This window comes from Mauremys reevesii, unplaced genomic scaffold, assembly GCF_016161935.1.
Source record: "Mauremys reevesii isolate NIE-2019 unplaced genomic scaffold, ASM1616193v1 Contig62, whole genome shotgun sequence".
Taxonomy (NCBI): domain Eukaryota; kingdom Metazoa; phylum Chordata; order Testudines; family Geoemydidae; genus Mauremys; species Mauremys reevesii.
Genome location: NW_024100876.1, coordinates 153,180 through 178,413, shown reverse-complemented (window position 1 = coordinate 178,413; position 25,234 = coordinate 153,180). Strand labels below are relative to the sequence as shown.

The following is a 25,234-nucleotide window of genomic DNA, read 5'->3' as shown; positions in this document are numbered from 1 at the left end:
AGGGAAACCGACTCACTCCGAATACATGCAGAGCAGGGCAGGGCGGAGGCAGATCATGCTGGTCCCAGGGTAATTTCGGGGGGTTCTGATTCCCCACTCAGCTGGGGGGCTCACCTCTGGGCTGAGGAGGATGCAGGGGCTGTGTGTGTGTGTCAGGCTGGGGGAGCTGCCTGGGCAGAGGTGCTGAGCCACGTAAATTATCCCGATCTAAACGCCATTGTAGAGAACACTATGTTGGCACACCGCTTCCTGGCAGCCAGAGACTGTGCTTTCTACACCTGCTCCTGTGGATGTGACCTCTCTCTGATCGCTAAGGAAAGGAGCCTTTCCAGGAAATGGCCACAGCTTCTGGGAATCCGCATGTGGCTGTGAACAGAATTTGGCTCCTGGAACACAAGGCAACTTAAAAGCTGAGCACGCAGACAGGGGCTTGAACCCTGGCCCTCAGATTAAAAGCCTGATGCTCTACCAACTGAGCGACCTGGGCTTGTTAAGAGCATCTTCACCGTTCACCACAGGAGTGAGCAGGCAGGCAAAAGAGAGGCAAAAGAAAGTCCCCAGAACTCCTCCTCTTTCTGCACAGCCACTGCCTGTCAGCAGGATTCCTCCTCCTCCTCCCTCCTGTGCCTCAGTGCGACTAAATCTCCACAGCTAGACAGCCGGTCCGTCCGCTGCACCCCAATCCCCCATGCCTGAGCCTCCCTGTCAAAGCCCTGCACCTGGCCCCGTATAATTAAGTCTCACATCTCACTGGGAACTCGACTTCTTGTGCCAGAGAGTCTCGCCCCCCCTCAATAGGTGACCCAAGAAACACAGGCCTGGTCTACACTAGGCGTTTAAATCGGTTTTACGAGCGTAAAACTGATTTAACGCCACAACCGTCCACACTAGGAGGCACCTTATATCGATTTTAATGGCTCTTTAAATCGGTTTCTGTACTCCTGCCCGACGAGAGGAGTAGCGCTAATATTGGTATTAACATATCGGAAGAGGGTTAGTGTGGCCGCAATCGACGGTATTGGCCTCCGGGAGCTATCCCACAGTGCACCACTGACCGCTCTGGACAGCATTCTCAACTCGGATGCACTGGCCAGGTAGACAGGAAAAGCCCCGCGAACTTTTGAAATTCATTTCCTGCTTCGACAGCGTGGAGAGCTCATCATCACAGGTGACCACGCACAGCTCATCAGCACAGTTAACAATGCAGTCTCCTGAGAATCGAAAAAGAGCCCCAGCATGGACCGCTCGGGAGGTACTGGATCTGATCGCTATATGGGGAGATGATTCAGTGCTAACAGAACTGCGTTCCAAAAGACGAAATGAAAAAGTATTTGAAAGAATTTCTAAGGCTATGACGGCTAAAGGCCACAGCAGGGACTCCGTGCAGTGCAGAGTGAAAGTTAAGGAGCTCAGACAAGCCTACCAGAAAACCAAAGAAGCAAACGGAAGGTCCGGGGCAGGTCGAAAAACATGCCGCTTCTATGCTGAGCTGCATGCAATTTTAGGGGGCTGCGCCACAAGTACCCCACCCCTGACCGTGGATTCCGAGGTGGGGGTTGTAATCTCTGCCATGTCTGAGGATTATGCAGATGGGGAAGATGAAGAGGAAGAAGAAGAGGAAGACCTCGCAGAGAGCACACAGCACTCCGTGAACCCCAGCAGCCAGGAGCTTTTTATCACCCTGACGGAATTACCCTGCTCCCAGCCCTCACAATCAACTATTCCAGAGAATGACGCCCTGGAAGGGAGCTCTGGTGAGTGTACCTTTGCAAATAGCAAACAGTGTTTTTTAAGCAAGCCTTTTTTAATGATTGATTTGCCCAGAGGACTTGGGATGCATTCGCAGACAGTATAGTTACTTAGAAAAGTTTGTTAACATGTCCGGGGATTGAGAGGAAATCCTCCAGGGACATCTCGATGAAGCGCTCCTGTAGGTACTCCAGAAGCCTTTGCAGAAGGTTTCTGGGCAAGGCATCCTTGTTCCGCCCACCATGGTAGGACACTTTACCATGCCATGCATGTAGCAAGTAATCAGGTATCATTGCGTGGCAAAGCATCGCAGCGTATGGTCCCGGGGACTGCTGGCATTCAAGAAGCATCCGCTCTTTATCTTGTTCTGTTATCCTCAGCAAAGTGATATCGTTCAGGATAACCTGGTTAAAAATCAGGAATTTAAGTAAGGGGGGTGGCCATTTTTCTACTGCTTTCGTGGAATGCAGCAGCTTAAAAAAAACACTTTCCTGCACGTAGCGAAGCGGGGGGAGGGGAGGAGTGAAATGCTGATGATCTTTTCTGTTTGGTCACCGGTGGGTGGGGGGGAGGGGGAAGGTTGTTGATTAGCAGGAGCTAGCGTGGTATTAGCCATGCGTTGGGGGGGAGGGGTAAATCACTGAGACAGTGGCTTACCATGGCCGCATGCAAGCTGAATTCTGATGCCTGGACCTGATGTGTCTGTGAGATCTGTAAACCCAGAGCTGCAAGCGGTCACTATTAAGATGAAAAATGCGACCTTGTAGGGAAATCACATGTGCTAGGTGAATAGTGATGTTCACTGTGAAACAGTATAACCATTGTTCTGTAAAATGTATCTTTCTAAATATTTATCTCCCTCATGCAGCTGCAAATTTTTCAAGCGTCCCTCCTCCATCCCAAAGGCTAGCACAGATACGGCGGAGGAAAAAGAAGACGCGAGATGAGATGTTCTCGGATATTATGGAAGTTACACGCAATGAAAGAGCTCATCTGAATGAGTGGAAGGACGTGGTTTCAAATTACAGGAAAGAGGCCAGTGAACGTGAGGACAGGAGGGACAACCGAGATGAGAGGTGGCAGCAGGAAGACCGGCAGAAAAATCAGCGGTGGCGGCAGGAAGATCAGCGGTGGCGGGATGCAACTCTGGGGCTGCTGCGTGATCAAACTGACATGCTCCGGCGTCTTGTGGAGCTTCAGGAACGGCAGCAGGATCACAGAGTGCCGCTGCAGCCCCTGTATAACCACCCTCCCCCCTCACCATGTTCCTTAGCCTCCTCACCCAGACGTGTAAGAACGCGTGGGGGGAGGCTCCGTGCACCCGCCCACTCCACCCCCGTGGACAGCCCAACCAGAAGGATGCCGTTACTCTGAATTTTTTTTTAATGGCCTTCTCCATCCCTCCTTTCCTCCTCCCAAAGCACACCCTTACTTCTCTCCCTCTTTTTATAATGAATCAATAAAGAATTCATGCTTTTTAAATGAGAGTGACTTTATTTGCATAAGTAAGCTGTACTCGAAGGGGGAGGGGAGTTGCTTACAGGGACTGAGTCAATCAAGGGGGTTGGGTGTTCATCAACAAACACAGCAGTCACACTGTACCCTGGCCATTGATGAAGCTCGTTTTCAAAGCTTCTCTGATGCGCACCACTTCCTGGTGTGCTCTTCTAATCTCCCTGGTGTCTGGCTGCGCGTAATCAGCGGCCAGGTGATTTGCCTCAGCCTCCCACCCCGCCATAAAGGTCTCCCCTTACTCTCACAGAGATTGTGGAGAATACAGCAAGCAGCAATAACATAGGGGACATTGGTTTGGCTGAGGTCTGAGCGAGTCAGTAATGTGCGCCAGCGAGCCTTTAAACGGCCAAATGCACATTCCACCACCATTCTGCACTTGCTCAGCCTGTAATTGAACAGATCCTGACCACTGTCCAGGCTGCCTGTGTATGGCTTCATGAGCCATGGCATCAAGGGGTAGGCTGGGTCCCCCAGGATAACGACAGGCATTTCAACATCCCCAACTGTTATTTTCTGGTCTGGGAAGTAAGTCCCTTGCTGCAGCCGTTTAAACAGAGTAGTGCTTCTGAATACGCGAGGCCATGAACCCTCCCTGGCCATCCCGCGTGGATGTTTGTGAAACGTCCTCAGATCCACCAGTGCTTGCAGCACCATTGAAAAGTACCCCTTCCGGTTTACGTACTGGGTGCCCTGGTGCTGCAGTGCCAAGATAGGGATATGGGTTCCATCTATCGCCCCCCCACAGTTAGGGAATCCCATTGCAGCAAAGCCATCCACTATGGCCTGCACGTTTCCCAGAGTCACAACCTTTCGTAGCAGCAGCTTAGTGATTGCTTTGGCTACTTGCATCACAGCAGCCCCCACAGTAGATTTTCCAACTCCAAATTGATTCCCGACTGACCGGTAGCTGTCTGGCGTTGCAAGCTTCCACAGGGCTATCGCCACTCGCTTCTCTACTGTGAGGGCTGCTCTCATCTTGGTATTATGGCGTTTCAGGGCAGGGGCAAGCAAGTCACAAAGTTCCATGAAAGTGCCCTTATGCATGTGAAAGTTTCGCAGCCACTGGGAATCGTCCCACACCTGCAACACAATGCGGTCCCACCAGTCAGTGCTTGTTTCCCGGGCCCAAAATCGGCGTTCAATGGATAGAATCTGCCCCATTACCATCAGGATCTCCAAAGCGCCGGGGCCCAAGGTTTGAGATAATTCTGTGTCCACGTCCTCATCACTGTCATCGCCGCGCTGCCGTATCCGCCTCTTACTCGCCTCGGTTCGAAGGTCCTGGTTCAGCATATACTGCACGAGAGTGCGCGAGGTGTTTAAAACATTCACGATTGCGGTATGGAGCTGAGCAGGGTCCATGCTTGCTGTGCTATGGCGTCTGCACGGTTCACCAAGCAAAAAAGGCGCGAAACGGTTGTCTGCCGCTGTCAGGGAGGGAGGGAGGGGTGAGGCTGTACCCAGAACCACCCGCGAAAATGATTTTTGCCCCATCAGGCACTGGGATCTCAACCCGGAAATGCCAAGGGGCGGGGGAGGCTGTGGGAACTATGGGATAGCTACGGGATAGCTACCCACAGTGCAACGCTCCAGAAATCGACGCTAGCCTCGGACCATGGACGCACACCACCGATTTAATGTGTTTAGTGTGGCCGCGCGCACTCGATTTTATAAAATCTGTTTTACAAAACCGGTTTATGCAAATTCGGAATAGTCCCGTAGTGTAGACGTACCCACAGTGTCCACCTTTTCCAAAGAAGTGCATGAAGAAGGCGCCCGCATGGCTTAATGGATAAGGTGCCTGACTTTGAATCAAGAACTTGAGGGGTCAAGTCCCTTTGTGGTTGTGTTGATGCAGTTTTACCTTCGTGCTGAAAGTCCTGCTCCTTTCAAATCTGGAACCTCTTCTTGGCCGCTCAGGCCAATGCTCTGCCTTCAGCTAGAGCCCCGGGAAGGAGTTGGGGGGTGGGCGTCACAAAGGCTGGGGCATGAGCCCCAGGTGCTTCCAGTCTAGCCTTTGCTATTCCTGAATTCCCAAAGGAAATGGACGGCTGCCCGGGCTAGCGTGTGGAGCAGTTTCCCTCTGTCCCTGTGCTTGAGGGGGGTTGCTACATAGCGCCTTGGGAGCCTGGATGTTTCTCTGCTTCTCACCAGCTGGAGAAAAGCCTCTTGGGATAACATCTCCTGCCCCACTGCAAAAGTGAGCATGGGGTATGGGAACGGTAAGAGGCCCCACCAGGGGGGCTGGCCCTGCTTTCCTACCGTCTACTGATGTTGGACACAGAGCATCAGCAGCCACCCCACATGGTGGTCTGCGGGTGGCCTTCAGTGGGGGTTTGGCATGGCAGGGAGCAGGCTGGCCGGGAGTCTTGTTGCCTGTCTGCTGGCCACACATAGGCATGGTCCTGTCCTCGTCTAGCCCCGCCCTCAGTCACTCTGTGGCTTATAAGCCTTCCCTCAGAGCTGTCAGCACCAGCCGCCTGTGCTCCTGGTGCCCAGAGGAGGAGAGGTGTGCTGGGCTCCAGCCTGGGACTCTGCCTCCCTCCTGCCTATCAAGCCTGGCCCTGGCACTGCTTTCTTCAAGTGCCATGTGAGCAAGAGGAAAAGTGTGGCTACAAGCACCAGACTTGTGGGCATCAGGTGAAGCAGTGAGAATCCCAACCACTAGAGCCACTTCTAAACCCCCACCAAAGACCTGGCTCTGGTGGGGAAAGGAGTTAACCAGCAGGAGGGAAATGACCCACTTTTGTATAGCTGGAGACAGGAAAGCACTTTGAGCACCAGATCTTTACCACCAGCTAACACAAGGTCCCACTGAGATTTGAACTCAGATTGCAGGATTCAGAGTCCTGAGTGCTGCCCTTTACACCATGGGACCAGCTTGTATTGGTCTCTTGGGACATTGGAGACTCTCACAGGGCTGGCTTGTGTAAGGGACTGTTGGCCCTTTACTAAAACTTAGTGGGGTTTGGTTGGCTAGTTCCCAGTCCCAATAGAAGGGGGAAGGGCCAATGGGAAATCAGGACCCTGAGACTGACAGGCCCCTGGGGCAATGGTCACCAACGGGTAGGGAACAACCAACGGGTAGGGAACAAGTGAGAATTTGTTAATGGAGAAAAATTCCTGGTGAAAATTGGCAAAGCTGTGCAGATTTTGAAAAGTTCCAGTGAATTTACACATGAAGATACAAACAGAGAGACAAACACGCACACAGAGAATGAGAAAATCACACACTGCACAGGCCCACACAGACATAACAAAAACCAAACCCACACAGCACACAGAGCCATATACACAAAAAGGAAAACCTCACAAAATATAGAAAGAACAAATCCACACCAAAAATACAGCAAAAGCCCACAACAGGAAACACAAAACCCACATATCAAAAGAATACAAAGCAAAAAACAATATTAATGCAAAAATCATACACACATCCATGCACACAGAACTATGCAAGACATCCAGCAAAATCACACAGGACCCACATGCACATCAACGTGACAGATGAAAACCACACCAGCATACAGCAAGCCAGGCAGGGTTTGAGTCTCACAGCGAAGTGGGTGAGCACACAGGTGGTTTGGGGAGCAAAGACTGAGGGGGAGTCAGGGGCAGTGCTCTGGGTTCTGCCTGACCCCTCCTGACACAGGCAGTTGGTGGAGGGCAGAGCCTGGTAGATCTGTGGAATCTGCCCTGCTCTCTGTAAAGCAAGTGGACCTCAGTGTCTTCTGAGCAGGAATTGTATTTTCTGCAGGGCAAACTGATTGGCAGAAGCCATTTGCTTAAAGGAAACTAGGGCTGCAGGTGTGGCTTGAACTCACAACCTCAGCATCACTCTACTCAGCACTGCTCTGTAAGTACTGGGCACTAACCCATTGCACCACTGGGCCCTGCTTGCAAGAGCTTGTCTCCATGTTTCATGGCTGGATTAGAGGAGTGGGGGGGTTGCATTAGCTAATACAAATCCATATGAAAGGCTGCAGAATGGCAGCAGCAGAGGTGGGGAGCCTCCTTCCATGTGAAAGAGCTGGTTCCCCCTTCCGTTGCTCAGGGGAAGGTTGGTGCTTTAAGCCCACCTGGTGCTGGAACATCTGATGGGTGAGATTAACGGGACTCAGGGAGGGGAAGGAAAGGGAGGGGAAGTCTTTTCTATCCCTGCCTAGCTCCACTAGTCTCCTGTGGCCCTTTCGGCTCCGTGCTCCCCTGTTGGGGAGATGCAGAGACAAGCCCCCATCGGGGTGAGTCACCGAGAGGCTGTGTCCCGTGGCGTGTGTGGGGGAGGGTTGGATGGGGCTCAAGGGGAGAAGGTTGTGTGTGACAGTGCGTGGGGGAGGGGGAGGGTGTGTTCCTTAGGATAGAAACAGAGGTGAAAGTAAGCTGGTACAAGCTGGTACGGCATAGCGGCAAGAGCCAATACGCCGTGCCGGACTGCACCGGCTTTTGCTGTGGGGATTGAAAGGGCTCTAGGCTCCCCGCCACAGCTGGCAGCCCAGAGCCCTTTAAACCCCCCACCCGCGGCTCCGGCGGCCAGGCTGGGGCCAGATTTAAAGGGCTCTGGGCTGCTGCGGCTGCGGTCAGCCCGGAGCCCTTTGAATCCCGGCCGCTCTGGTGGCTGGGCTGGGGCCAAAATTTAAAGGGCTACCTCTGCAGCTGGGAGGCCCTGGTTCATTTAAAGGCCCTTGGTCTCCCAGCCACAGCTGGTACTCCAGGGCCTTTAAATCTTGAGAGGCCACGCCCCCTCCCAGATGAGGCCACGCCCCTTCTGGATGAGGCCACGCCCCCTCGGGACTCCGGCAGTATTGGTAAGTCCTGTAAGTTACTTTCACCCCTGGATATAAATGATGGAAAACACAGGGGTAGTGACAGTGAAGCCCCGTGTCTGAGTGTTATGACTATGTGTGGTGTTGCCATTCACCTTCTCCTCCTATGGTCTCAGCTTTCATTGAATCCAGCATTTTTTCTCCTGTCATCATCCCAGAGGTGTCCCACATGCCTCAGCTACCGAGTGTCCCTCTTAGAGACGCTGAGGACTGGAACTGAATTCAGCTGCTGGGCAGCTCTGCTAGGTCTTTATTCATTTGCATAGGAAAATAGTGTTTAAATTCATTTCAAGCCCCCCTCAACTTCAGCGAACTCCTGAACATACTGGAGATGGGTGTGGAAATCGATTTTCATTTGAAAAAGTTTCTTTAAGGGACTCATTTGGAGTGGAACTAGGAACCCACTACCCTACAGGGAAACATTCACCCACTGAGCTATACTCTCAACAGAGAACATCCTGTATAGCCCAGAGCAGGAACAGTTTTTAACCTGGGGGTTAGTAAACTTTATCTCTATACAAACACCACAGCTTACAAACTCCCCACCCCCGCTCTGTGTCACCAGAGCACAACAACTCTCCTTGGAGCACACACAGCTCCCCAGCTCCCTGCCCGTCAGTCTCTCCAGCATTGCTCCAATCCCTTAAAGCAGGGTCTCAACCTCAATTTACCTTAGGGCCAGGGCCAGTCCTCCAATCCTCCCAGTGGGCCAATAATGTCACTCATACCGCCCAGAACCAGCCCCCCAAAACTCCACCCCCCACCTGCCTAAGGTTCTGGGAGGGAGTTTGGGTGAGGGGAGGAGGTCTAGGGTGCAGGCCCTGGGCTGGGGCTGGGGATTGGGGTGCAGGAGGGGTGCAGCCTCTGGGGGGAGTTTGGGTGCAGAAGGGGTGAGAGGCTGGTCTCTGGAAGGGAGTTTGGGTGGGGGTGGGGTTCTGGGGTGCAGGCTCTGGGATGGAGTTTGCAGCACCGTAACATGGGCGAGGCGAGTGAGGCACTTGCCTCGGATGCAGAAAGTGGAGGGGCGCAGCTCTACCACGATCAGAGGCGCTTCCGCTGCCACTTCTTCGGCGGCAGTTCGTCAGTGGGTCCTTCTCTCCGAGAGGGACTCAGGGACCCACTGCTGAATTGCCACCGAAGGATGAATGAAGCGGCGGTGGCAATTCAGTGGCAGGTCCTTCCCTCCGACAGGGATCAAGGACCCGCAGCCAAAGAGCCTGGAGCTGGCCCTTGCCTGGGGCACAAAATTTCGTTGTACGGCTCTGGGTGTTTGGGTGTGGGGTGCTGGCTCGGGGCTGGGGCTGGGTGTTGGGGGAACTGGTGGTGGGGTGGGGGTGCAGGCTCTGGGAGGGAGATTAGGGTGGGCAGGAGGGTGTGTGTGGAGGGAGAGGGTGCAGGCTGTGGGAGGGAGTTGGGGGCAGGTGTGTGGACCGGGGTGCAGGCTCTGGGAGGAGTTTGCAGGAGGGGGTATGTGGGGAGGGGATGGTGGTGCAGGCTCTGGGAGGGAGTCAGGCGCTTACCTGGGTCTCCAAGGTGGGGTGGGCTGGGGGGCCTCAACGTTCTGCTGCCCCCGGGCATCACCCCCGCAGTGTCCCATTGGCTGCAGGGGCTCGGGGTGGGGGCAGCGCATGGAGGCCCAGCCCCACCCTGCCCTGCCATGGGGAGGGGCCGACAGCCACTGGAGCGAGCAGGCAGATGCTGCTCAGCTCCGCTGCACTGCTGGGGCCCCTGGGGAGGAGCGCCTGGAGGCAGCAGGTGGGGCCAAGGGAGAGATCCGGTCCCCAAACTGCTGGAGCCCCACGGGCGAGATCTGGGGATCAGGACTGCCAGCCAGCCAAACTCCTTGAAGAGGAGGTGTCCCTCTCCCTGTCAAAAACTGATCTTCCTCCTTCAGTTCAGTGACAGCTTGAATTGTTCCTTATCCCGGCACAGCCAGAGGATTGAAAGCAGCAACATCAAACCCCAGTGTAGCTCGCAGGAATGGACATAAACACTCCCTGGTATCTGAGGAGATGTTCAGCTTTGCCATTGGTCAACTACAAGGCCAAAGGGAAAGGAGGTGGCACCAAACACAGGTACAAGTACTAACAACAGTGGCTGCCTTTTAGCCATAGATTTTAATCGGGGCAATAAGTTGAAACAAACCCCCGAAGTGCAGCCCCCACCACGGGCCTTTGGGGCACTTCAGTGGCGGGTCCCGGAACAGAAGGACCCCCCCCCCGCCGAAGACCCGGCTGCACTCCGGCGGCAGGTTCCGCTTCGGCGGTAATTCGGTGGCGGGGGGGGGGGTGTCCTTCTGTCCCAGAGAGGAAGGACCCCTGGCAGGCAAAGACCGGGAGCGAAGAAGCTCTGGGGGCCCAGGTCCCATGAGAGTTTTCCGGGGCTCCCGGAGCGAGTGAAGGACCCTGCTCCAGGGGCCCCGAAAAAACTCTCGTGGGGGCCCCTGCTGGGCCTGGGGCTACTTGCCCCATTTGCCCCCTCTGGGCGGGCCTGCATACAGGAGGCCTGTGATATGCAGGGGGTCAGATTAGATGCTCTAATGGTCTCTTCTGGCCATAAAGTCGACTAATTTCTGAAAAACTGAGTGTAGCATTGGGAGCAGCAGCGTCTGATGTTTTCCTGTCTAGCCGGCTTGCTTCCTAGAACGAATGCTCCTTGAGTGGGGTGACCCACAGGGAGTAGCTCAAACCTCCAAAGTGCCTGGCCAGGGGCAGGACATTAGCCCAGCAAGGGAGGGGTGTGGCAGTGGGGCCAGGATTTCATCCCATGATATCAAAATTCATCTTAGTAAAAGTATCAATGAATCAGTTTGCAGGATTTATATCAAGCATCCTAAAGTAGTTTACATATTGCTCTAATTAAGAGATCATCTCTCTGCTGGAGAATGTTATCTTAGGATAAGGGTCTCCCGCTGCCGAAGCATTTATGGAAAAAATGTTGACGTGTGATATTTATTTTCAAAACCTAAGGCTTTGATCCTCTCTCAATGTTCTGTTACGATGGCTTTGTTTCTGTTCAAATTATCAGAATATATATCTAATAATTTTCTCAGCTGAATGTTGAAGCAGTAACGTAACAGATGTTTCCCAAACAGTTATTGACCTGAAGCATCGTGATTCGTTTAGAACAACTTATTGTTTGATTCAGCCAGTCAGATCAGTTCAGTTTATCCATAAAACCACATCCAGAGAAAGTTGACAATGGTGATGGAGAGAGGGTGGGTGAGAGGGGCTGAGCTGTTGTCTTAAATACTCTTTATGCATCTGATTAATTAGCACAGATTTAATTTAATATACATCTAGTTTAAAATTGGAAGAACTTTACTACTTACTCTCTACTTTCTCTTCATGTAAATTCAAGCATTGCACTATGCAAACTTGGGACAGCTATAATGTTAAAGAACCTGAATCTCTAAACAGGACTCAGGGAGGGCATTCGGATAAAAATCCCAGCACCTTCCCTCTTCTGACAATTGGGGAAGAGGAGTTCTCTGGGCTTCTCCCCAGGGCATCGCCCTGATCCCACCCCCCTATATTTCATATTTACTGCTGATTGATAGATTTAACCCTCCAGTTGGTTTGGTGGCTTTAGCTGGTTTTGTCAAGCTCTGTTATTGTCTCTAATTCCTTCATCAGCACAGGGAAAATACAATGAATCAGCCTGGCTGATTCTCCTCTGTGTGTCTTTAAAAATACAGTGAATTTAAAAGACACTATTATTGTTTATTTTTTGTTTGCACAGGTTCCATTCTGGGAGCTATGTATACAAGTCATTGTTAAACCTCAGGAACATCTGAGTTCAACTCCTTTAAAATAATGTTTGAACTATAAAGAAAATTAAACAGTGATTTCTTTTGAAATGTCAAGCTATTTTGCCCTTTTTCTAAAAAAATTCTCCGTGTCAACTAAGTCCTTGGATTGTTTGAAAACAAAATGTATTTTTGCATGGGGAAAATTTTATGTTCAATACCCACATGAGTAACACGTGGGTGCTGGGAATCCTGCAAGGGGGGACACAAGGAAGCACTGTCCCTCCTCAGTATGCAAAATGGGAAAAGATCAATGGCTGGAGTAGCTTCCACTGCTCTAATACCCTATTAAAGTCAATGATTTAGGTACATAACTATAGGCACTCAAGTATGGAAATTTTGGCCTATGTGATTTGACCAGGGCCACAGTGGGAGCCAGTGTCAACGCTAGGATTAGTCCTTTGTTCTCATCCCTGAGCCCACTACATACTATATTGCCTCTTCTATTTGTCTGCCCCTTTTTGTGGTCAAACGTCATGCTGGATGCTCAGCAGAAGAACATGTGATGGTCCTAGTGTATCAACGGTAGCCTGAGTGGTGCTGCCCACTCCAGCTGCAAAATGATCGGGGGCCTTCCCAAAAATCAAAGAGCTTCTGGCTGTGATTTGTCAGTCCTCAAAGGCCAGCCAGGTGACTGTAAATAACTCACAATCATTAGGAAAAATCAGTGTCAAGATTCCAACTCTAGCAGTCAGACAACATTGGTTCAATTTACAAGAGATTACTTTTTATATTCCTTGGTTCCCCCCAAATTAGGAAGGGCCTGTGACCACAGGTCCTGCAGGGTACAAAGGGCAGGTCTACATCCCTTTTCTCTTTGTGCATAGTCCTGCCTGCTCCCTTTTCAGTTTCAGTTCTGCTACCACAGTACTGATCAGCACATAAGAATAGGAAAGGGCACACACACACCCCTCCTGGTGTTGGGAGGGGAACACAGGAATGTTATGTGCTCTTATTCAGCACATAAGAATGTTATGGCACATAGGAATGTTATGGAATAACATAGGAATGCCTTAGGGCACATAGGAAAGGGCACGCTGGTAGCACACGGCCAGGCGGGCCAGTGTGCCTCTGCCTCCCAACGGGGCTGCGCACCTGTGTCTGTCTGTCTCCCCCCCAGCTCCACCAACGTGGCCTGATAGTTCACGCTTGCGATCTGGTCACCCTCCCCCTCCGTCCATCCTTCACTCCCTTCCCTGCGTCCCCCCAGCCCTGTCCTCTGTCCCGTCCCCTCTGTCCATCCGTCCCTGCCCCCTTCGTCCCCTCCGTCCCGTCCCTGCATCCGCCGCCGCCTCCCCTCCAGCACAGGTGCGCGAGGCGCTGGGTCGCTGCCCCCGAGCGGGGGGGCGGGGGGAGGAACCGCCCCTGCGTCGCGGACTCCTCCTCGGTGACGTCATTGCCGCGCGCTTCCAGGCAGCTGCTTTGTTTGCGTCACGGCCCATTTTTCCCCCCTCCCTGCCCCACGTGTGCCGAGAACGTTTGTTTTGGTGGTTGCCGCGGTGACGGTGGGCGGAGCCCGGGTGACCACGCTGGTTGGGCGGGGGCAGCGGGCGGTGACGTCACAAGTGGGGCGGCCCGGTCGCGCGGCGTGACAGTTCCGAACGGACAGTGTCAGCGCTCTGGGCGCGAGCCCCGCCCGCGAGGACACCCCCCCCTCCACCCCCCGCGCACCAGCTCGCAGCAGCAGCAGCGGCTCCCCCCGGCAGCGGCGCGAGCAGGGAATCCCCGGGAGCCGTCTCGCGCCGCCCCCTCCTGCTGCTGCTGCTGCTGCCCGGCGGCGGGACCGCGGCTGGCCCCGCCCCCCTGCTCCGGAGGGGCCCGTCCGAGCTGTAATTAAAGGGTTTTTGTCTTGCAACTTTTTCATATTTTTGGTGCAACGTTTTTACCCCCCCCCCCTTTGAGCCTCTCCCCAGCTGGACTCTCCGCCGGGCTCCCAGCCCGAGCAGCCCCTGACACTTCCCTGGGGTGGGGGGTGTGTCCCCCGCTCCCGTGGCACTTGATGGGTCTCGGTGGCACAGCAGCGTGGATCCGGGTCCCGAGCAGCGGCTGCGTTACAGGGCTGTCTGGTTCTCTCCCCCGTGCTGTCTGCAGGCAGCCACCCGGCCAATTGCACACGGCTCTCAGCGGCACGCTGCTCCCCTCCCTCGCGATCCTCGCGGCGGGCAGGGAGAAAGCCCTGAGGCAGGCAGGTGTCAGCAATGCGAGTATCCCTGCACAGCCTGCCCGGTGCTCCGCGGTGCCCGGTGCTGGATCGCAGCGCAGGGGAGCTGCCCGGCCCCAGCTGGCGAGAGTGACCGGGGCTGAGCTGGGCTGCAAATGAACTGGAGGGACGGGTGCTGAGTGGTGGATCCTCTCTGATGTCACAATGCTACTGCTCAGCCAGCACCAGGTAGCAGCAAATGTGCAGTGTGTATGAGGGGAGGTGGGGAACAGGGTTTCCCAGGGCTCCTGTTTCCCCAAATTTCCTAAAGAAGACAATAACCTAACTACATAGAACAGGCATTAATGATGATGCCACACACATGATAATTAGTCACTGAAATTTGATTCAAGTGTCGCATGGCTTTTTTAGAAACAAGGATTCCAAAAAAGGAGAGACCTTGTACAACAGAAAATGTTAAGAACATAAGAAAGGCCGTACCGGGTCAGACCAAAGGTCCATCTAGCCCACTATCTGTCTACCGACAGTGGCCAATGCCAGGTGTCCCAGAGGGAGTGAACCTAACAGGAAATGATCAAGTGATCTCTCTCCTGCCATCCATCTCCATCCTCTGACGAACAGAGGCTAGGGACACCATTCTTACCCATCCTGGCTAATAGCCATTTATGGACTTAGCCACCATGAATTTATCCAGTCCCCTTTTAAACATTGTTATAGTCCTAGCCTTCACAACCTCCTCAGGTAAGGAGTTCCACAAGTTGACTGTACACTGCGTGAAGAAGAACTTCCTTTTATTTGTTTTAAACCTGCTGCCTATTAATTTCATTTGGTGACCCCCTAGTTCTTGTATTATGGGAATAAGTAAATAACTTTTCCTTATCCACTTTCTCAACATCACTCATGATTTTATATACCTCTATCATGTCCCCCCTTAGTCTTCTCTTTTCCAAACTGAAGAGTCCTAGCCTCTTTAATCTTTCCTCATATGGGACCCTCTCTAAACCCCTACTCATTTTAGTTGCTCTTTTCTGAACCTTTTCTAGTGCTAGAATATCTTTTTTGAGGTGAGGAGACCACATCTGTACACAGTATTCGAGGTGTGGGCGTACCATGGATTTATATAAGGGCAATAATATATTCTCAGTCTTATTCTCTATCCCCTTTTTAATGATTCCTAACATCCTGTTTGCTTTTTGACCGCCTCTGCACACTGCGTGACATCTTCAGAGAACTATCCACGATAACTCCAAGATCTTTTTCCTGACTCGTTGTAGCTAAATTAGCCCCCATCATGTTGTATGTATAGTTGGGGTTATTTTTTCCAATGTGCATTACTTTACATTTATCCACATTAAATTTCATTTGCCATTTTGTTGCCCAATCACTTAGTTTTGTGAGATCTTTTTGAAGTTCTTCACAATCTGCTTTGGTCTTAACTATCTTGAGTAGTTTAGTATCATCTGCAAACTTTGCCACCTCACTGTTTACCCCTTTCTCCAGATCATTTATGAATAAATTGAATAGGATTGGTCCCAGGACTGACCCTTGGGGAACACCACTAGTTACCCCTCTCCATTCTGAGAATTGATCATTAATTCCTACCCTTTGTTCCCTGTCCTTTAACCAGGGGAGGGATAGCTCCGTGGTTTGAGCATTGGCCTGCTAAACTCAGGGTTGTGAGTTCAATCCTTAAGGAGGCCACTTAGGAATCTAGGGCAAAAATTGGTCCTGCTAGTGAAGGCAGGGGGCTGGACTTGATGACCTTTCAAGGTCCCTTCCAGTTCTAGGAGATTGGTATATCTCCACTTATTACCTAGCTCTCAATCCATGAAAGGACCTTTCCTTTTATCCTATGACAGCTTAATTTACATAAGAGCCTTTGGTGAGGGACCTTGTCAAAGGCTTTCTGGAAATCTAAGTACACTATGTCCACCGGATCCCCCTTGTCCACATGTTTGTTGATCCCTTCAAAGAACTCTAATAGATTAGTAAGACACGATTTCCCTTTACAGAAACCATGTTGACTATTGCTCAAGAGTTTATGTTTTTCTATGTGTCTGACAATTTTATTCCATTGATGCTCTGGTGTATTTGCAGTTGTGTTAAAATTGAATACTGTGACTTTACATGTTGTGAAGGGTTTCTGTAAGTGCTTGCATGCTAGGCAGCTCAGTAAGGCAGAACAAAATTGGGACTTAGCAGCAGTCAATCAGCAGGTACCCAGTGAGTTGTGCCTCTCTGTTATAGACAGTAGCCTATGTTCTCTCCTCTGATTTTGGGGTTCCTATGTACTGTTGTTCTGGTCTTAATAAACAAATTGACAAGATATTGCAAACTTTCAGCAACAGTATTTTATATTTTCTCTAACTTGTCTGCTTGTGTGCCACAAAACATAAAAGCCACAGTCTAAAAATAAAATAAAATTTGAAGCCAAAAGTCCTTTCAAAAGAAAAAAAAGAAGAAAGTTTTCCAGCAGAACATTTATTTCAGCTGGGAAATGTTGATTCTTTGTAATTGAGACATTCCCTGGGAACACGTCCATCTCAATGAGATGTTTGGTGGGCTTTGCCACCAAAATGGAAGAGAAATACTTGAAAATGATACTTGAAATGGTGATGTGAGTTGATAAAATTGGCTGTTGGGAGACAAGCAAGTGATTTAAGGAAGAGGTGAGAAGTTAACTCTGTAGTTGCTGGAGGGAACAGCAGTTGAACTTTGTAAAAATGCTAAAGAGGAAAGTTCTTGGTGTCTTTGAAATGTTTGTAAATAAATCCAGGCAAGAAATTATTTGATTGCAATTATTTGGCTATGAACAATGTAGTCGAATTAGCTAAAGAAATGTATATAGTGCTATGTAATTAAAACCCTATTAGGCTCTAAGGGGCCACTATAAGTAGTGATATTTTCTTTCAGTGTTTGAAAGCAGGAGTTAAAAGTAAAAAGCAATCAAAATTCTGGTAAAGTTAATTATGTCCCTTTTAAGGTAAGAATCTTTAAACTGCTGCCAGCTGAACAGCATTCAACGTACCATGCATTTACTGGCACAATAGGAATTATGTTCTGTGTTCTATGTCCTGTCTTGTGGGGTTTGTCTCGTGGCCAGAATTGCTGTGTTTAATATTTTCATCAAATAGTCTAGTTTAAAATCAAACAGGAGGGTTAAATTAAAAAAAAAGCAGATACTTGTTTTATTCAACTTGGAATACAAAGTGTTTGGATAAATCAGGAGAACGTGATATACTAAAGTCTAATACATTTACTTAAGTAAGAAAAAGAAACTTCATTGGCCAGATCTTTTAACTGGAAAAAATTCTTGTTAAAATTTGCATACCAACAGTCGTTGGAAGCAAGGACATGAAAAGTTAACCCACTCCCCATATTGCACATGGGATCCTTCTGGCTACCTCAGATTTCTAGCCAGAGGGCTGGGGAGGGTGGGAAGCCATTGGACACAAGAGGTTGTACTGAGTGGACTCCTCAAAGTGGGTGTGCTTGTCCTGGCTTGTTGCTCCAAAGCTCTGTAATAAAGTTATTTTACTGGAAGGGTATATGTGGCATACATTGAATAATAAGACTAATGTACTGTATAGTGGCAATGTTTATGTGTTCATTGTTGGGAAAAGGTGTATGAGTGAAGAGTGGAAGTTTCCTTTGTAGGTTAAAAGAAGCCAAGAAGGGGAGAAGGAAAAAGAACAGAACAAATTAACTGGGGGAAAAAAATAGCTAGTATGCTCAGTCTAAAGATAAGACATTGGCCCCATTCAAGGACACTGCTCGCAGCTAAGACTTAGCTGAAAACCAAGAAAAGGGGGGGCTTGAATGTGCCCAAGCAGCTATGAGATCTGCAAAACACTGCCAGGCATCAATGAAATGAGTTAGGTTTCTTTTCTCACAAGTAAAGAAGCGCTGCCCAAAGACCCTAGCAGCCCTGCCACTCCTTGGAACCAGGAGCCTGGATCTATGTAAAGGTCCATCAGCGAAAGACTGCTCTGGCTCCACACTGGAAAGGCCCTTTCTGAGTCCTGTTAACCACCAACACTTCCATGAAGTGCCAAGGACTACCTGCCTGGACCCATGATTCTCACTGCAAACAGACCCCTCCACCTTGGGAGGATTCTCCTACTGATGATTGGCCGATTTCTCCTTCTAGCTTTGCTGTGCCTTCTGGACAGCAGGGAAAAAGGACAAGGTGAAGTGCTAGTAACCTCTCCCTTGTCCACTGACAGACCTACTGTGCCTTTGGATTTTTCTAGAAGAAGCAAAACCATGACAGGGTGATGTGCTGGTAACCTCTCCCCTGTAGGATGCCCTACCACGATTGTTTCGGGAAAAGAAGGGACACTTGCTCCACTGAAATTGCCAAAGTCCAGGAATTCCTGACTAGAAAGGACATTAAGAACTCAGCCTGGTGAAGAAACAAAGAATTATACACTAGCAGGAAGAAATTTGTGGGACCCGTGCTTGGGAATGTGGTATTGATTGGATGTTGGGGTTTATTTTACAGGCTGTGCCCTGTGTTTTGGATAAATCCTTCAGCATGTATTGCCCTCCTAATTGGATTTTAAATGACAAGTACCAAAGGCACCTTGTTGCCACTGCCCCTGCCATGTCCTCCATTACACTGTTACCCCTGTAATATATCCTGTCTGTTACAGCTCCATTTTGTTTCTTAAAGCTGTCCCCTTACTCCATTTTGTTCTTGTTCTCCTCTATGGCCGCCCCTCCTGGCTGTTAAGTTGTTTACCAGGGCCTCTGCCCTTCTCAAAGGGAGGGCCCCTTAAGTTGTCTAACCAGAGCCATTGCCCTTCTCAAAGGGATGGCCACTTATGCTAAGTGGGACCACTGCCCTGTTCAAAGGGTTAGTCCTGGTATCACCTTGTTAAAACCTGGGCTTGGTGTAGGGTGGCCACTGTCCAGAGCTGCAAGACCTATTGTGTTTTTAGGATCCTGGGCATGAGTCATACCTCTGGGCTCAGGGCTAGTCCAAACATGCCTCTGTGGCTGCCTGCAGTTTTTCTCTGCCTCCCTCCTCCCTGTAAGAGGGAGCCAATCAGAGTTACTGGCGGAAGCTGCCAGGGTTTGCCTTTAAAAACAGACATTTTTTAACAGACTTCAGAAAGGTTCTTGCATTGCTGCCTGGTCTGATCAACCAGGGGTTCTGGGGGTCCTTTCTCCGCTCTCGTTTTATTTTGAGCGTATCCCCGTTTTTAAACCCCCCCCCACGAAGAACAAATTGCTGCCTGAGAGATCTCCTGATTATCAAGACTGTACCGAGCTTTCTGATGTGCTTGCTGTTTCTGCCTCTGCTGCTGGCTTGGGGGATGGTAAGAATCCTCTGTGAGACTTTCTATACTTTTATTTTATTATTTTAGCTGCTGGCTCTGTCTCCCCAGCACACAGACTCAAGCTAAACCTTGGTCTGTGTCCTAAAACCTCTCTTACAAACAACCCCGCATCCTGGCTGCTGGCTCTGTCTCCCCAGCACACAGACTCAAGCTAAACCTTGGTCTGTGTTTTAAAATCTCTCTCTTAAACCCCGTGGCACTCTGCCACTGAAAATAAGTTTGTGCTGCTGCTAAGTTCTGCTCCTGTGGGCTTTGCCTTGGACTGTTTTCAGCTGTATCCACTGCTGCAGTCACCGCCCCCCCTCTTTGGAGCTGTGTCCTGGACACACACCACTCAGCCCTCTGGAACTATCCTTAGCATAAGGTGCACCCATTAAGTTAAGTTTAGCATTATACTTTGTAAGTTAGGCTTAGAGAATTGTTGCATTGTGTTTTAATTTGTGTAGTCTTGGTTAAGTTAGCTCATAGATCAGATTTTGCTGTGTTCTGTATAATTGTAATTGTCTGTCTTCCCACTGCAAACATCCCCCCCGCCCAGCTTCTCTGTGTCTTTTTACCTTGTTACACTCTCTCTGCTGCTTAAGCTTGCAGCCTGTTTGTTCTGTCTCACTAAGTTTAAATCTCTAGCATAAAAACCCATTGGTTACTTTCTTCCTCTCTGATACCCCTCACATTCTACATTTACACCACTGTGACACATTTTACCTGAAATTGTTTGTTATTTAACACATTTTACCCATAACTGTTAGTTGGTTATATGCTGCTGTGACACACCTTTTTACATAGAAATCGCTAGCTACCTGTTACATTTATACCTCAGTGTTAACTGATTACCCACTGTATTGTATCCTACTGTGTTGTACCCCACTATTGAAACCCCTTTACTGTTCACCAAAAGAAACCCTCCCCAATTGTCTACCTTAACAACCCCTTTCCCCTCACTGCCGGGATAAGGAACAATTGAGGCCGTCACTGAAGTGAAGGAGGGAGATGATTTTCTGACAGGGAGGGACGGCACCTCTCAAAGGTGTTTGGCAGGCAGCCTCCTTCCCAGGTCTGTCCCAACAACACCCAGTTGAAAAGGGACCCTCCCCAGCCCTCCTCAGCCCGATGAAAAGGAGCGAGTGAGTGAGCGTGGGGGAGAGCGAGCGACTGAGGGAGATGGATTGAGCGGTCCGGGATCTCTGCGAAGGGGCGGGATGAGGGTGTTCAGTTTTGTTGGGTCAGAAAGTTGGCAACCCCAGATCAAGGGGAAACAACTCAAACACCCAATGAGTCTGGCCAGGGGCAGGACATCAGCTTTGAGGGGAGGGGTGGGTGTGGCAGTGACATCACAAAGGCCTTTTGCAGGACCGCGGCCTATTGGGCAAAAGTGGTGGGGAGGGGGTGACCTCACAGAGAGACCCCAACATCAGCCGGGCAGGACAGAGGTGCAGGGCCAGGTCTGTCTCTGAGAGCCCCCGGCTCTGCTGCCGCAAGTCTCTTTCGGGAGGTTTGGAACCTGTTCAGTCTGAGCCACCTGGCGCAGGCAGCATTCTAGGCACAGACAGCACTGGCTTCAGGTGGCAGAATTTGATTTCCTCCCTAGGTTTTGATGGTTGGAATCCCTGGGGACATTGGGGTGTATCCTTTTGGTTTCTCTTTTCCTCTTTCCTCCCTCCTTTCCCCTCTTCTCTTGCTTCTTTTTCCCTTTTCCCAGCTTCCTCCTCTACCGAAGAGGGATGTGTGTGGAGTGCGGCAGGGAGGGGTTGCTCTCATTGCAGCGGTCCTCACCAAGAGGTGGGGTTGGATCTGAGAGTGATCCCCTGTGATGGTGACCTGGGCCGTCCTTTGGGACATCTGGTGAGACCCTCAGCCTCCCGCCCTCAGAGTCTCAGTGGTGATTGGCCGAGCAGGGGCTATTGAGAGTGAGGAGACTCAGGTCCTTTTGGTCTTTTTTCAAATCAGGCAAAGAAGTCACAGCCGATCCAATGTACGGGATTAATCTTGCTGCTTCTCTCCATTAATTGTCTCTTAGCAGGTGATGATTTCCTCTAATGTTCTAGGTCTTCTAAAATACTTGCTGAATAATTCCACTGAACCACTGTTGGTCTGTAGCTCACTTGAGAGCACTTTCTTCTGATGAGTCAATGTATGAAATTCAAGATCTGAGAGAGAGTTTGAATGTCAGGAGCAGTGTTTCCTCTAATTTGCTATGTCCGTGTGCGGAATGAATTTTGCTGAGTGCACCAATACGGAGGTGAGGTGTGACACCTCACCTGTCTATTGGTGCTCATTCCAAACTTCATTCTGCAGATGGATCGTGTGTGGCGGGGTGAGGCTGAAGGGTTAGGAGTGTGGAGGGGTCTGCGGTAGAGCAGAGGGTGGGGTGAAAGGGCTCTGTCTGGGGGAGCAGTGTGTGGGGTGGGGTTGGGGATGAGAGGCTGAGAGCTGGAGTAAAGGGTTGGGGTGCAGGGGTGTGAGGGCTCCGGTTAGGTGCGGGCTCTGGGTTGGGGCTGGGAATGAGGGGTTTGGGAAGTTATGCTTCAGTTTTCCCCTTCTAAACTTAAGTCCTGTCTAACCTACAGGACACTATGGGAATAAGACACCATGTTTTGTGGTGACATGACAAGAGCAGAGGGTGTGAGAACTACAGCAACAGAGATGGGAGGGGGGTTAGAGTCAGATTGTTTCAAATGCTGCATCCGTCGGCTGACATTTAACAGCAACGCTTAGCTAACACAATGGAGAAAGGAATTCTCTGCTAAAGATTCAACCTGCCCCTTTGGCCAACTCTGCCCCTTCCCTGACCGGAGTGTGCTCAGAACAGCCCCACCTCCCCCCGCACACACACACACACACAAGCCCACAGCTGGGCACCCAGCACAAAGCCAGAGAAGTAGTTGCTTGGCTTGTTTTACTTTTTGCTTTGCAGAAGGTTTTCTCAAAAGCATTTTCTGCTCCGGTTCCCCATGGTGAGGAAGCAGATGGTTGTGGGGAAGGGAACCTGAGAGCGGTGGAGCCGGGGCAGTGGGGGGGGAGTTGGGGGAGGCTGAAGAGGGCAACGGGAGGCTGGAGGTGACTGGGGCGATGGGGGAAAGGGAACAGTTTGGAGGAGGCTGAAGGGGGAGATGGGGGAACGGGACATTTGGGGGGGCTAAAGGGGGCAATTGGGGCAGTTGTGGGAGGCTGAAGAGGGTGATGGGGGAAGTTGGGGGAGGCTAAAGGAGCAATGGGGGAAGTTGGGGGAGGCTGAAGGGGGCAATGGGTTGAAGGAGGCCGGGGCAGAGAGGCTGCTGGGGGGCTGCTCGTCCCCACGGGAGGGGAGGAGGAAGAGGAGCTGCCCTTCTTTCTGAAGCTGTTTCCTGTTAGATCTTGCAACTTCACTGTTCCTGAGCAGGGTCCTGTGATGAAAAGGAAACTAGAGAGATTCGTGGTCCTGCTTTCAGCAGGGGCTTAGGCTGGATGACCTCCTGGGGTCTCGTCCAATCCTAATTGTCTAGGATTCTGTGTTTCTGTGGAGGACAGGTCCATCAATGGCTGTTGGCCAGGGTGGGCAGGGATGGTGCCCCTAACCTCTGTCTGTCAGAAGCTGGGAATTGGGCCACAGGGGATGGCTCCCTGGATGATTCCTGTCTGTTCATTCCCTCTGGGGCACCTGGCACCGGCTGCTATCGGCCGACAGGACACTGGGCTAGATGGAGCTTTGGTGTGACCCAGTCTGGCCGGTCTTCTCTTCTAATGCTCTTCTCACATGCTCAGTAACAGCTGCAAGCTGCTGCCCTCACGCGCCATCAGAATCTGCTCCCTGCAATCAAAGGCCGGAAAATCCCCCTGAAGGGGGGAAATCGGAGGGCAGGATGGGCAGATGGACAAAACTGGGACAGGATCAGGGGTTCAGACGGGGGCTGCCCTGCCAGGTAGGTGCAGAAGGGAAAACCCCCAGCTAGAGGGAGGCAGAGGGGATAGAAGTTCCCACAGATGGGGTGAGCCGGCAGCAGCAGTTCCAAACTAGGGTGTGGTGGATGGTAGAAGGACTCGTGTTCCTTGCAGGATGGTCCATCTCAGCCCCCCCTCCCCAGGGCTGTGGTGTTAAAGGCCCCGAGTGGCCCAGTGCCCAGGCTCCACCGCTCTGCTCTAGCTGAAATGGTGACTGAGCTGCCAAGGGAGATGTGATTCAGGAAATAGTTTAAACCTCCTCCCCATCCCCTCATCATAAAGCAAACTGATACTTTTAGACGTGTTTACGCCATTTCAAAGAATTCCTGGCCAGTTTCCGTCTCGGTAACATGTCTGCTTGGAGCCTCAGAGTAGCTCAAGATTTGTCTTATCTGCTGCTCTGATTGCCTGAGTTAGTCTCCCTGTCCTGAGCTCCCTGGAGTTCTGCACCTTTTCATTGTTTATTTCTAGCAATGGTATTTGGATGACAGTGTCCAGTAGTTCAGGCACCCAGCTGAGAGGCAGGAATTAGGACACACCGGGGAGCTGATCCCCCTGCCCCACTCGCGCTCATTAGTTAGCCCCAATGAACCCCCTTCAAAGGGAGAGCTGGACAGAGCCCCACCACGGCACACTGCTTCGCGCACTGACCTGAAACATGGGGGACCCTGGTTCAAATCTTTCTCCCTTATGGATAGTGGCGGGGGTGATGCTGGCAGCCCAAGCTCATGCCGGTGGCCTCAGGCCTCCCTGAGGCACAGATCTAGCCCAAAGGCAGACTTGCCTAGGTGGCAGGATAGCCCCGAGTGCCCAAGGGGACTGTCTGTGACTCCCTGCTCAGGCTGTTCGTGTGCCTGGGGAGTTCGCTCTCGGGGGGTGGAAGCTCCCAGTCCCCATGGGGGGTGCCCTGGTGTGTAACAGTCTGCCCTGAGCTTGCTACTCACGTCCCTGAGCTACTCTCTGCAGCTGGACAGAGGGAATTGAACCTGGCTCTCCCACATGGCAGGTGGGTGCTGGGAGCACAGGACCTATCTGTGAGAGAGGGGCAGGGCTAGGACACCTCCCCGTTGTCAGTGTCTCCCTGGGCGGGCTTGGCTGGCTCCCTGCCTGGGGAGCTGGTGGTTGTGAGTTGTGTTGTAAGGTGCCTGTGTCGCCCGTGCATCGTACAGGGAGTTCAGGCCCCTAACTCCGCTTAGTGGATCACTGGGTTGTTCCTGTAAAAGCAGCAAAGAATCCTGTGGCACCTTATAGACTAACAGACGTTTTTGCAGCATGAGCTTTCGTGGGTGAAACAACAATTCGGTTGTTCCTGGATTTTCTCGCTGCTGAAACCAGGTCCTGTGACGCTCAGCACTGCCCCCCCTCAGTCCCGTCACGGGGTGTAGCCTGTCCGGTCCCTGCAGAGCCCAGCTGAGCAATGCCTGATTGACATGGGTGTGCACAGGAGAAGAGACAGAGCACAGGCTGGAAAGTGACACATCACAGCAAAGCCCAAACGCTCCTCCTAGGGGCACGATATTCCCTGTGGGTGCTGGGGACACGCTGTGATGGGATCCGCTGTGCCCCCGAACCCTCTCCAGCCTGGGCTGTCTCCCACAATGCCCTGCTAGTGACCAGCAGCAACCCCTCCAGGCGCTGTTATCCCTCGGCACAACGGCATGTGGAGCGGCTTGATTGCATGGATGCTGCCGGAGCCACTCGTGAATCCCACAGTGAGGTGCCCGCCAGATCCCCCCAGCTCCCAGCACTGCGCCTCAGGAATATGCTGTGTGTGTTAGTAATTGGTTCCCCACTTCCCCACTGGAAGGTGGAGCTACACCAGGAACGTGGGGTCTGTGGGGTCGCGGTTTGGGTGGGTTATTGGAAGAGCGGGGAGGACTAGTCTATGGCAGAAGGCTGCGATTTGCCTTGCCTG

The 25,234-nt window shown here is 51.4% G+C and overlaps 1 non-coding gene across 1 annotated transcript; it reads right to left on the bottom strand.

Annotated features, from left to right (window-relative positions):
- Positions 1-6,070: 6,070 nt before the first annotated feature.
- TRNAQ-CUG lies at positions 6,071-6,142 on the bottom strand. The gene has a single exon. It is a non-coding gene; the product is annotated as a tRNA-Gln (tRNA).
- Positions 6,143-25,234: the final 19,092 nt, after the last annotated feature.